Genomic DNA, 13,888 nt, shown 5'->3' with positions numbered 1-13,888 from the left:
TGACGATATTAGTCACAAGACTAATGTTTGGGGGTACTAGATGGAAAAACCGACCTACCACTGAGTGACTCCACTCAATATTAGGTAAGGGTGGTCGAGAAGAAGGAGGTTGGCTAATGAGGATACCCATTCTCTTATGAATAGAACGGATATGCAGCCCGTTACTATTACTAGTTTGATGCCTAGAGGAGTTCATGTTTTGCGTATATATAGGTTTTGGAGCAAATTTATTATAGTAGGTATATTGGAACTATGCGATTGAAAGATTCGAGTAAAATAAATTCACTGTAACCGCAAGCTATAAATACATGCAAAGGAAAAGCTTGATGTAGAGAAAAAATTTTACCGGTTAATCGGCGACATGACAAACGGATGTCATGCAGAAGACCACGTGTCAGTAAGCAGGTGAGTTGTTAGCCGCTGGTGAAACTTGGCAAAGAAACCTTCAGAGGAAGGTAAACCACGAAGCATGCAAGTGGAAATATAATAAATAAATAAAGTACTTAAAACCAACACGCTATAAATGTTAACTTCAAACCAAACTTAATATAATATGTTCCTACTAAAGCAATAGATAAAAACAATTTGTTACACAAGCTCTCCATTTCTAGATCTCCATGATGCAACATCTGCAAACTTGTAGATGTCAATGATCTAAAGAATCTGGTCACCAAAATAGGTCATCACAGGATCAATATGGCAAAGCAATGATCAACATACACAAACAAAGCACGTAATCAGCAAAGTTGGGTACTACATAATAATAATAATAATAATAATAATAATAATAATAATAATAATAATAAACATTCCTAACATGATACTAATAAATTATAAGTAGGAATAAATAATAATATAACAATCTAACATTCTGTAGATAACTTTTACTGAACGAAACTTTAACCATCTTTTTGTTACTTTAATGGAATAGTTATTGGACCGAGTTATCTTACCAAAACATGTCTTCACCTAGGAAGACGAAAAAAGGGTGCGACTCCGTATTCCAGAATGACATGCAATATTGAGGAACCTTTGAAAAATAGGAATGGTGATCAATCCATTTTCCAGAAAAAGCCATGGCACGCGCACCATGAACCCCAACTCCTGACTGTCCAACTTCAGACGTGCACCAATCTAAAGTTTATTACTATCCAACACTTTACGTGATTTACAATTTATTACTTGTTATGACACACAAGCAACACAGACATATATAATCAACATTCACAACTGAACTCCTTTTTATCTTACGATTAAATAAGTGATCACACAACTTACAATCCAAGATATTCCTTTTTATTCCAATCTTTCTTATTTGCTGAATCTAGACAACAACCAACTTACCTTTCAAAGGCATAACTTATCAACTTACCAAATAAGACCCACAATCCTCATAAAGTAGAGAAAATATTGATATAAGGGAACACATGATTCAACATGATTCAACATGATTCAACTCAATAAATATATTAATTCCTCCATGTGAATTAATAACTAAAGTTCCCAACCAACATGCTTGCATCAATATTCCATACAAACATGATACTCAACTCATAATCAAATCTCATAATCAACATGTTTGCACAGAGGCATAAAACATGTAAAATCCAACCATAATAGAAATCACATATGAACTTACAAAGTTCCCATACATGATAGTACAACTTTTCCTTTCTAAAATCATGATACCACATCACATAACACATAAGTATGTACGTACCTTTGTGTAAACAAATTGGTAGGCCACCTTTATTGTAACACCCCAAAACTTTGGTTCTAAAACTTTATAAAATATTCACTTTTCATTAAAATATCTGACCAAACCTTTAGGGTGTTACCGCCGCATCTATTGTTCAAAATAAATGCAAGGCTAATTATTAGAAATAAAAATTTTACTCACAAACCAAAGTATCAAAATAAACCAAACTAAGTTGTCTAATTTAAACCAATTTAAAACTAAACAATCCCAAATAACAGTATTGGAATGTTTATTAAACTAGGTGAACTTAAAAACTATAAATCCACTCATTCCTGCAACGAAGTCCCTGTCACCAACCTGCATAATATATATAGGAAGAGAACAAAGGAAAACAAAAATACAAAAATTAGCGAAAGCTAAGTAATTACAACTCCATCCCGTAAAATAATAATAATAGTTATATTTTAAAAATAGTTTTTATAACATACATACAAATATAACACAATACAGACAAGTATAACATAAAACAGACATGTATAATGTAATACAAACAATTATATAACAAACTTAATCAATTTAAATACTCCAAGTTTATATGATTCACACAACATCAAAATTAATTATTAGAGGGGAATCGAACGTCAGTAGGCCCGGACTAATCCCAGTAACCACCTACTTCAACATGGGTCGTCACCCAATAAATTAAGAGCAATGGCCAATATCGTTTTGCAGAACGTCCCTAGTGTGCACACCCCTCACTAATCTAATGGGTATCTGCAATGCGCACCAATAGTATTAGAAGGAAGACAACAAAGAGTTGTAACAGAATAAAATCAAGTACTGTTCATCACCTATGGAGGATCCAAGTCCACAGGATAATTCCCTCAATATTATTTCCACTTTACGTGATTAATATATTTTAATAGTTATGGCACATCAAATATCACATTAACATTAACATGAATGTCTTTAGTTCAAATAACATTTTTCACAACTTAGCCACTTAATAAAATTATAATAATCAACGTCCATAATTCATAGTAACCAATATATATATATCCATCATTAGAGCCTCATATAGTCGCAATATATATCAACTTATAATACCGTTCGTTACATCATTAACACACTAGTTATACCCATTAAGTACATTATCACTATTAGTATAATTTTATTACGATGGTATAAGTAGGTACATTAAAAATCCAATTTCATAACAACAATACCAGTAGATACATATATATTATACGCAGGGATAATAGTAATAGTAATAGTAATAGTAATAATAATAATAATAATAATAATAATAATAATAATAATAATAATTTTAGTCATAGAAAGTACTATACTATTTCTGTCACATACTATACATCTAACATAAACGTAGAATCACACAACCATATGTATTACACATAGCACATACAATTCCTAACGGGATTCTAGTTGTTGATGGACATTGTGAATTACCTCGAACGCTTCCCAAGTATAGCAATATCAACTAAAATTCGCCTCCTACGAAGTTTCCGTCTAAAACAAATAATATTACCTAAAGTTAGTCACTTGATATAGTATCCCGGAAAATAATTGATCAAGTTTACAAGATAGAGTTGAATAACCGAAATAGGAAAAGAAAAGAGAAAAGAAAAAAAATGATTGGGAAAAAAAACAAATACTTGCAAATGTACTGTCACTTTTTGAAAAACCATTTTCATGTAATGTGTGACAACAAATCATCCTTTCACGTGATTTTTTTGCAGCACACGTTTGACCCTTTCTTTTCTTTTTCTTTTTTTTTTGTTTTAAAAACATCAAATCTTGGAGCTACTGTGAAGCATCGCACGCAAAGCCAAATGAAATAAGAAAGAGGAAGGAAGAAATAGAAAGAAGAAAGAAGAAGGAAGAAGAAAGAAGAAAACAGAAGAAGAAGAGAAGAAGAAAACCGACGCCGGACTCCGGCCAAGTCATCGGGTTTTAAAATTTTTTTTTTTCTGTTGAAACCTTCGAAACACAACAATGGTGATTTTAGATCTGAAATTTATAACTTACCAAAAAGATGAAGAAAGTGTATTACGTGGAGATTTTTGGGTGTTTGTGGTATATAATATGTATGTAAATCTAGGGTTTCACTAAAAGATAAGTATTTACAAAAATCTAATCCTTTTCCAAAACCAACTCAAATTATAATTTCAGAATTTTCTTTTCTCTCAATCTTTCTTTTTGAACGAAAAAAAATCTGATTTAAAAAAAGATAAAATTCTGATTTTGAAATTATTTCTTTTTTTAAAGATAAAAAATCTGATTTAATAAATAAAAACAGTTTCATAAAAATCTGATTTATTATGATTTTACTTTATTTTCAGTAATATAAAATCTTATTATAAAAATAAATTTTATAAAATAGTTACAAAAATTTGGGATATTACATCTACTCTCCCTTAAAAGAAAGTTCGTCCTCGAACTTTAACGTTATCGTTCGCTACTAATATGCAAACAAAAAGTTAGTATCACATTCTACCCCCCTTAAAGAGTTTCGTCCCCGAAACTCAAGCGTACCTGCTGAAAAAGTTCGGGATATCGTTTTTCATATCATCTTCGGCTTCCCAAGTAGCCTCTTCAGAAGTTTGACTTGACCATAACACCTTGACTAGTTTTACCGCCTTGTTCCGGTACTTCTCTTTTGGTGTCAAAGATCCTAACTGGGCGTTTTCAAAAGATAAGGTCTCATCTAGTTCAATGGTTTAGGTTGAATGATATGGATAGGATCATGGACATATTTTCGAAGTTGAGACACATGAAAGACATTATGAACATGAGCTAACTCCATTGGTAAGGCTAATTTATAAGCTACTTCCCCAATTCGCTCCAAGATCTCATATGGTCTAATGTAACGCAGACTAACTTCCTTTTCCTAACTTTTCAACGGATAAACTAGCTATGAAAGAACGAGACGCCCTAGAATCAAAAAGCATGTAAGCAGGGTTAGAGTTTACGAGGAAAGTACCCATCACAACATTGGCGTTGGTGTCTGCTTCATTCCGGTTCATAACATAGATTCTTCCATTGTTGCCTTGAGCACCATTTCCATTGCTGTTCTGATTGTTGTTTCCTCCATTTGCTCGATTGTTATTCTGACCATTATGCTGAGTATTTTCCCTCCTTGAGCATTCGAAGCCTGACCTTGGGAGTTGTTATTGTTACAGGGGCGGTTGTTGTTGTTCTGGTTCTGATTAGGTCCATGACCATTCTTATTACCCCTATTGTTTCCATTTTGTCCATTATTCTGACGCTTGGGACACTGATTAGCCTTATGTCCTTTCTCTCCACAAGCATAACAAGTTATTGGGTCTCCTTGACAGGTAAATCCTGGGTGGCTTTTGTTACACTTCCTACAAGTAGGTTTTGGGTACGGGATTCTTGCTGGTTTGATCTCTCCTGACTTTGGTAATTGCTACGGTTCCCTAGATAATTACCACCACCTTATTATGATCATTGCCCCATTATATTGTTACCCCATATCAGGTTTCTTGTCATTCCATGGTCATTTTGATTGTTAGGTGGTCTTTTCTCTTATTCCTCCCCATAACTTCCTCTTCACGCCTCAAAATCCTCTCAATATTAGAAGCCTTAGCATAAGCCTCCTGAAAAGTTGCAGAAGTTGCTCCCCCAAGTCTGGTCTGAATTCTAAATGCTAACCCATCCTCAAACTTTTGAGCCTTGGCTCTCTCATCTGGCACAACATTAGGGCAAAATCTAGCTAACTCATTGAATTTTGGGCATACTCTTGCACAGACATAGTACCTCCCTGGTTAAATCTAGTGAACTCATTGTATTTCTGCCTCCTAATATGTTCAGGGAAAAATCTATCCTTAATAGCAACCTTAAAAGCATTCCAATTAAAGTTTTCCTGAGCTCTAACAATAGGTCCTTGACTCTCCCACCAAGTGTCTGCATCCTCCCTCAAATAAAAGGTAGCTTGGTCTACTTTTTGAGCTTCAGGTGTCCCAGTAGCAGTAATAACTTATCAAAGTCTCTTAGCCAGTTCTCTAAGAGTAAGGGGTCTTCCTTTCCTACAAAGATTGGAGGTTTAAGGGTTGCTAACTTCTTTGCCATAGCAGCTTGTGGGTCTCTCCACCATTATTTCCTAATTGGTTTTGTAACACTAAACCCATACGTTGCGAAAGTTGTTCAAGAGATCTCAATCTCTCAACAGTTGTTCAGGGTTTCAGCCATTTGTTCAAAAGTCCTCCTACGAGATCTAGTGTATACTTGATAGGTTTGCATACAATTCCTGCACATTAGCATTGGTATTACTACACTATTCACCCATACATGGTCTTGCACATCGTTTTATTTACTCAATACAAACTTTCATCATAAGAAAATTCATGACTCAACAAATATATTTCATCATAACATTTCAAGACAACTTTGCATGCTTCACATCATCAATTTGACAAGTAACAAAATTATAACAAGAACTTAAACTCTATTCAACTCAAATAGTCAAGTAATAAATTCCTAATAAAAACACATAAATAGGAACTTAGAGAATTTCAATACTACTAAAGAACTTAGTCTAAACCTTATTATAAATATAAATTTCTAAATCTATGGTCGGTCATCCGAGGCAACATTTTCTTGTAGTTACAACATCTAAACAATAAGAACGAAAAGACACAATTAATAAGCACCTGAAATAAATGCTTTCACATTAAAGCACATAAACCCTTTTCGATCCCACTCTCACAATTTATTTAATGTTTATTACTTAATTTATTATACCTATATTATTTAACCTTAAACTCCAAATTATTTAGCAAATTTTATTAACTCTTAATTTATATTAATTTATTATAACCTAAGCTCTGAATACCAATTTGTAACACCCAATTACTTTGGTTCTAAAACTTTATAAAATATTCACTTTTCATTAAAATATCTGACCAAACCTTTAGGGTGTTACCGCCGCATCTATTGTTCAAAATAAATGCAAGGCTAATTATTAGAAATAAAAATTTTACTCACAAACCAAAGTATCAAAATAAACCAAACTAAGTTGTCTAATTTAAACCAAACCAAAACTAAACAATCCAAATACAGTATATGATGTTTATTAAACTAGGTGAACTTAAAAACTATAAATTCACTCATTCCTGCAACGTAGTCCCTTTCACCAACCTGCAAATATATATAGGAAGAGAACAAAGAAAACAAAAAACAAAAAATTAGCGAAAGCTAAGTAATTACAACTCCATCCCGTAAAATAATAATAATAGTTATATTTTAAAAATAATTTTTATAACATACATACAAATATAAACAATACAGACAAGTATAACTAAAACAGACATGTATAAGTAATACAAACAATATATAACAACTTAATCAATTTAATACTCCAAGTTTATATGATCACACAACATCAAATTAATTATTAGAGGGAATCGAACGTCAGTAGGCCGGGACTAATCCCAGTAACCACCTACTTCAACATGGGTCGTCACCCAATAATTAAGAGCAATGGCCAATATCGTTTTGCAGAACGTCCCTAGTGTGCACACCCCTCACTAATCTAATGGGTATCCGCAATGCGCACCAATAGTATTAGGAGGAAGACAAAAGAGTTGTAACAGAATAAAATCAAGTACTGTTCATCACCTATGGAGGATCCAAGTCCACAGGATAATTCCCTCAATATTATTCCACTTTACGTGATTAATATATTTTAATAGTTATGGCACATCAAAATCACATTAACATTAACATGAATGTCTTTAGTTCAAATAATATTTTTCACAACTTAGCCACTTAATAAAATTATAATAATCAACGTCCATAATTCATAGTAACCAAAATATATATCCATCATTAGAGCCTCATATAGTCCAATATATATCAACTTATAATACCGTTCGTTACATCATTAACACACTAGTTATACCCATTAAGTACATTATCACTATTAGTATAATTTTAATACGATGGTATAAGTTAGGTACATTAAAAATCCAATTTCATAACAACAATACCAGTAGATACATATTATTATACGCAGGGATAATAGTAATAGTAATATATAGTAATAATATAATAATAATAATAATAATAATAATAATAATTTTGTCATAGAAAGTACTATACTATTTCCGTCACATACTATACATCTAACATAAACGTAGAATCACACAACCATATGTATTACACATAGCACATACAATTCCTAACGGGATTCTAGTTGTTGATGGACATTGTGAATTACCTCGAACGCTTCCCAAGTATAGCAATATCAACTAAAATTCGCCTCCTACGAAGTTTCCGTCTAAAACAAATAATATTACCTAAAGTTAGTCACTTGATATAGTATCCCGGAAAATAATTGATCAAGTTTACAAGATAGAGTTGAATAACCGAAATAGGAAAAGAAAAGAGAAAAGAAAAAAAATGATTGGGAAAAAAAACAAATACTTGCAAATGTACTGTCACTTTTTGAAAAACCATTTTCATAATGTGTGACAGAAATCACCTTTCACGTGATTTTTTGCAGCACACGTTTGACCCTTTCTTTTTTCTTTTTTTTTTGTTTTAAAAACATCAAATCTTGGAGCTACTGTGAAGCATCGCACGCAAAGCCAAATGAAATAAGAAAGAGGAAGGAAGAAATAGAAAGAAGAAAGAAGAAGGAAGAAGAAAGAAGAAAACAGAAGAAGAAGAGAAGAAGAAAACCGACGCCGGACTCCGGCCAAGTCATCCGGTTTTAAAAGTTTTTTTTCTGTTGAAACCTTCGAAACACAACAATGGTGATTTTAGATCTGAAATTTATAACTTACCAAAAAGATGAAGAAAGTGTATTACGTGGAGATTTTTGGGTGTTTGTGGTATATATATATGTATGTAAATCTAGGGTTTCACAAAAAGATAAGTATTACAAAAATCTAATCCTTTTCCAAAACCAACTCAAATTATAATTTCAGAATTTTCTTTTCTCTCAATCTTTCTTTTTGAACGAAAAAAAATCTGATTTAAAAAAAGATAAAATTCTGATTTTGAAAATTATTTCTTTTTTTTTAAAAGATAAAAAAAATCTGATTTAATAAATAAAAACAGTTTCATAAAATCTGATTTATTAAGATTTTTCTTTATCTTTCAGAATAAAAATCTTATTATAGCAAAATAAATTTTATAAAATAGTTACAAAAATTTGGGATATTACATCTAATCACTTTCAAAATCACCTATTGAATAATCTCCGCCTAAAACAACCAATATAATTCAAAGTCAATACTCCAAATAAATTCCAGCAACTTTAAAATACTTTAAATTCTCCTTAAAAATATTTAAAAGTTATTTTTACCATTAAAACTTCAATTGCTTATTTTACCTAGCATAGTACTACTATACCAGTCATTAAAATCCATAAAACTCCATTAATAACAACCTTTGTAAAATTCCAACAAATTTAAAATATTAAAACTATATTTAACATACTTGAACATGCTTAAATTCATAAGTTAAATCAATTTCATAGTTTATAAATCTACTGTACTATGATTTTCCAATCTTTAACACCCTAAAAATTCATGCTTTGATAATTAAAAGATCAATCTAAATATAATATTCAAATCTGAAATTTTATTCTTTCGATACTATATTTATATAAATATAGATTCATCATTAAAACAGTAGATTAAAGTTATTAATCATAATTAGTACTAAAACAATACATAAAAACATAATCTTTAATCAAAACTTGAGGAGGAAGAAAAGAATTAAACCAACAAATCAAAGGAACAAAGGAGGAAAGGCGCCAGCATGAAGAAGGCAGCAACGACAGTAGTGGTGCAGCAATGATAGTGATGGTTGTGGTGGTGTGGTGATGTTTCTTGGCAAAGAAGGAAACACTTCTTGAAGAAGAAGAAAGAAAATTAGAAGAGGAGAAAAAAAACGTGAAAGGGAAGAGAGAGAAAATGGGCGTCGGTTGTGCAAGGGAGGAAAGAGAAAATTTTGTGTGGTAAAATAATTGGGTTAAAGGTATTTATAAATAGGCCTTCCCTTTTGGGCTTAGGAAAAGCAAATTGGGTTAAAAATAGAGTTTATGATGAATATGATTGATGATTTAGAACTCCTAACATCAATAGAAATCATTTTCGTAATCTACTTAGAATTTGGGTTCCTCAAGCCCATTTAAACTTCTTTTCCAAATCCAATTAGTTTCAAACATTTTTCAAGCATGTCTTAACAAAAATATTTTGACTTCCTTAAATCCTTAAAATAATTTCTTTGACTTTTAAAATGGTCAACCTTCTTTAAATAATAAATAATTTCTAACTAAATTATGTTTAAATATAAATATATAAATACTAAAATATATTTATAAAATCCATAAATTTATGGGGGATTATTGTTGGAGGTCGTGGAGATGGTTATCAAGGCATGGAACATTGATAATTGATGAAGGTTGATTCTTCGTCATTGCTTGGATGGAGAATTGAAAGCTTGATGAACTTGTGTTGAATATTATAGCTTTATTAACTGCGTTTCTGGCATATACATATTATGTGTTGTATTGCTTCTCTTCTAACCGCTGGGTCCGGTAGTTCTCCACTCGTCGGGTGCGGCTATTCACGATGGATACTTTTCAAGCTTGTTTATGACCCCTTTGTTTCCCATTTCATTAGGTGTTCCTTCCAACCCTATCTAGTATAAATATGTTTGAGGCTGTTTATTCATAATCTCTATTACATAAGGGAAGGAGGGACCAACGGTGTCCTCTTTTGAACTGACTATTTTGCCCCCCTTTCCTTTCTAAATTACAAAAAGAATCTCAATACCAACATGGGGGTAAAACAAAGCCATCGAAAATTAATTTTCAACAATCACTCAGAAATCACTTATATGAGGAAACTTTACAAATCACTCATAGAATTGAGAAAATCACGTTGTAAAAATCACTCAAATGATCAGAAAATTTTACAAAAACTAAAAATTAACTTACAAGCAAAACAATATACTAGGACGTCAATACATACAAAAACTGTAATATCCTAAAAATTTTAAACATATTTAAGTGAATAATTAACATAATAATGTAGTTAGAATATATTTTATTTTATTCGTTTCACTAATTAAACAACGTATAATAAAATGATTATAAAATTTTAACATAAAAATTACCAACTTAAATTATGACGATATTTATAATTTACAATTTCATGAGTTAAACAAGAAGGCTAATAGTTGATAATTTACTTAAAGTACAAAATGTCAACATTTCACCCAAGATTTCATTAAGTCACGTTTGAAGGTGTTAGTGTGGAAAAATTTCTGATTTTTGGTTGAGAAAATAAAAAGGAAAAAGAAAAAAAAAAGCTATGGTCAATCCCCATTAATGGTGTCTTCCGCCTCACTCCACCGTGTCCATTTGTCACTCATGCAATCACAACTCTCTTCTTCTTCTTCAGTCAAGATCTGTCCCCAACCCATCACCATTGCTTCTTCAAGTTAACAAAATCAGATTATTTACTTCACCATCTTCCTCCCAACCACTGATTTTAACTCCAAAATTCCCTATAAATAATCATGGATTCAATACCAAGAACACACCAACAACAACTCTTCTCTCTAATCAGAAATTCAGTCAATAATCGCCGGAAAATTGTAACTAAAAGAAATAAAAAAAAAAAGAAGAGAAAGCCCCAAATTCATAATCTCTCTCCTCTGTTTCGGACCCCACACAACCGACCACCGCGGCCACCGCGCGCGCCACCTGTGCCGCGCTCAATCCCGCCCTCACCTCGTCGTCGCTCGCCGGCCGCCTCGCACGTCACTCGCCGGAGACCGCCGCGCCAGCAGCTTCAATCTCTCTCTCCTCCTCGCGCTCTTCACCCTCGCTCCTCTCCTCTTCGCGCGTCACTTTCGGGGTTGTGCAGCATCACCGGCGACCTTAGCCCGCGACGTTCCGCCATCGTCCGTCGTTCTCGCCGCCGACGTCACTGCTCGCCGGCGTCCGTTCATCATTCGAGGTGTCGTCCCTGCTCCAAGAGAGCAGAGGTATAAAACCACCTTTTTTATTTCTCCCTTTAATGCAAGCCCAAACTACTACCTAGTGTTAATTAGTTAAATTGGGCCTAAAGAAAACTGACTTATATTAGCCAAACCAATTCAATTTAAGTGTTGCATGTTCACTAATTGGGCTCAAATCTGACTTTTAATTGTATTAGCTAAGCTATTGAGTATTAGATGGACAAATTGAGTTAAACTAGAGCTGATTTAGTGCTTTAATAAGTCATGTGAGTTTAATTTATTAAGTAGTAATGTTGGGCTTATAATCTGAATTTACTTAGTTAAATCATTTAAGTTAATTTTGTGCTTTAATATATTAGCTTTAGTGGACTGATTTAGTTAGTTTTACTAAACCACCTAACTTATATACTAAAATCTATTATTGGGTTATAATTCATGATTTCTAAACTAGTTGAGTTGTTTAAAACTAATTAAAAATAATTCATTAAGCTTGTTGTTATATTGAATTTAAGTTATGAGTACTTCATTAATCCTTAAGTTCATTTATAATAATTAGTTACGTGACTTGTTAGTTTTAAATGACTAAATAATATTAAAATAATGTTAATGGATCTATTATAACTTTAAACTTAATTAATTTATTAATGGACGACTAATTAGTTATTAACTATGAACTAGAATAATGTTATGTTTTCGAAAGGTTATATAATATGTAATAATATAACTTTAATGATTCGATAATTTCTAAAAATATAGCTAAATGAGTTATTTCATTAATTAGTGTTAAAGAGCTCACTTAATTAAAAAGTTATTAACGATTAAGAAATAATGACCTTTAAGGAGACCTTTACGACGTTATAATAACCGCTATGACCTTAATAAGCGCTAACTAATATTTAGGCTTAAAAGCTAAATAACGAAAAGTTCATTAATAAAATTATTCTTGAATAGATTGAGGAAGATAAAGGATATTACAAGCCTCCCCCGGCTATCAAGGTTATTAAGCAGGAATTCAGGTAACGTCTACTGCTAACACCCGCATTCCCCTTCAAAGTATGTTTTATGATCATGATTAATATTATGTTTTATATATGGATTGCGGGATGAAATGAAATGTTTTATGATGGTTATGATGATATGATGCTATGAAATGTGATGATGATGTTATGATGAAATGAATAATATAATTATTCACGTGATGAGGATATGCTTAAAACCAATGAAACATGATAAATTCAAGTGAAAGACGGTTCTTGGCAAGTATTCTGTTATCCCGGGTCGTGCACGTACCTTCCGGTCGGTTAACCACCTTCCGTTTAGTGAGGGCTATTGTCCTCGGGTGGCACCGCGCATTCTGGGCAAATAACGCCACCTTTTGTTTAGTGAGGGCTTTTGTCCTCGGGTGGCTGCCTTCTGTTTATGATGTTATGATGTTTTGGGGAGACGTTTCTTCCGTTGTACTAGCCAAGTTACCAAAGTAAAATATATATATGATGATGAACATGATAAAGAAGATAATGTAACATGATATGATATGTTTGTGAAATGTTTTACTTATTCTATTCTCCCTGTTTTTAACTAAAATGATGTGAAATGAATTTACGATGTTAGAGTAGTATGTTACTGAGCCTCGGCTCACGACGTTTTGTTTTATGTTTTAGGTACCGATGGTGATAACGGGATGGCGTAGCAGTGAGGATTTGATTAATATCTAGATTATCTAGAGTCTCATGGTTTTAATTTAAGTTTATGTCAAAACTCTGATTAGTAACTAAGTTTCTATTAATCAAGACTAATGTTGGATCTATATTATGCTTCATGTTATAAAATGTTTAAGTTTATGATTTTATGTTGCCTTGTATTTTCCTTATGGAAAGTACGGCGGTAACGCACCGACTATCTAGGTTCCGCTGCTAATAATCGATTAATTAACTTAACAACGATGATTAGAGGTTGGGGCTTTACAAAAACATTCACAAAATTCACTTACAAATCATTGTTCTCAATAACCATTCACAATTACATACTCACAAAAATTACCTATAAACACAAATCTGAGAAAAACATAAGATTTTGACAGTGATATCACACATTCGTCCATCGGCGATTTGCAAACTTTTAAACAGTTACATAATTCTTTTAATCTTCAAAGTTATTTCACATTAGTCG

General features: G+C 32.3%; 1 long non-coding RNA gene across 1 annotated transcript; it reads left to right on the top strand.

Annotated features, from left to right (window-relative positions):
- The first annotated feature begins 10,881 nt into the window (after positions 1–10,881).
- On the top strand, positions 10,882–13,566 carry LOC130590098 (uncharacterized). Its single transcript, XR_008967717.1, has 3 exons — positions 10,882–11,746; positions 12,671–12,735; positions 13,381–13,566. It is a non-coding gene; the product is annotated as an uncharacterized LOC130590098 (long non-coding RNA).
- Positions 13,567–13,888: the final 322 nt, after the last annotated feature.

The sequence above is a fragment of the Beta vulgaris genome, chromosome 9 (genome assembly GCF_026745355.1).
Source record: "Beta vulgaris subsp. vulgaris cultivar EL10 chromosome 9, EL10.2, whole genome shotgun sequence".
NCBI lineage: Eukaryota > Viridiplantae > Streptophyta > Magnoliopsida > Caryophyllales > Amaranthaceae > Beta > Beta vulgaris.
This window is presented reverse-complemented; position numbering and strand designations above follow the sequence as displayed.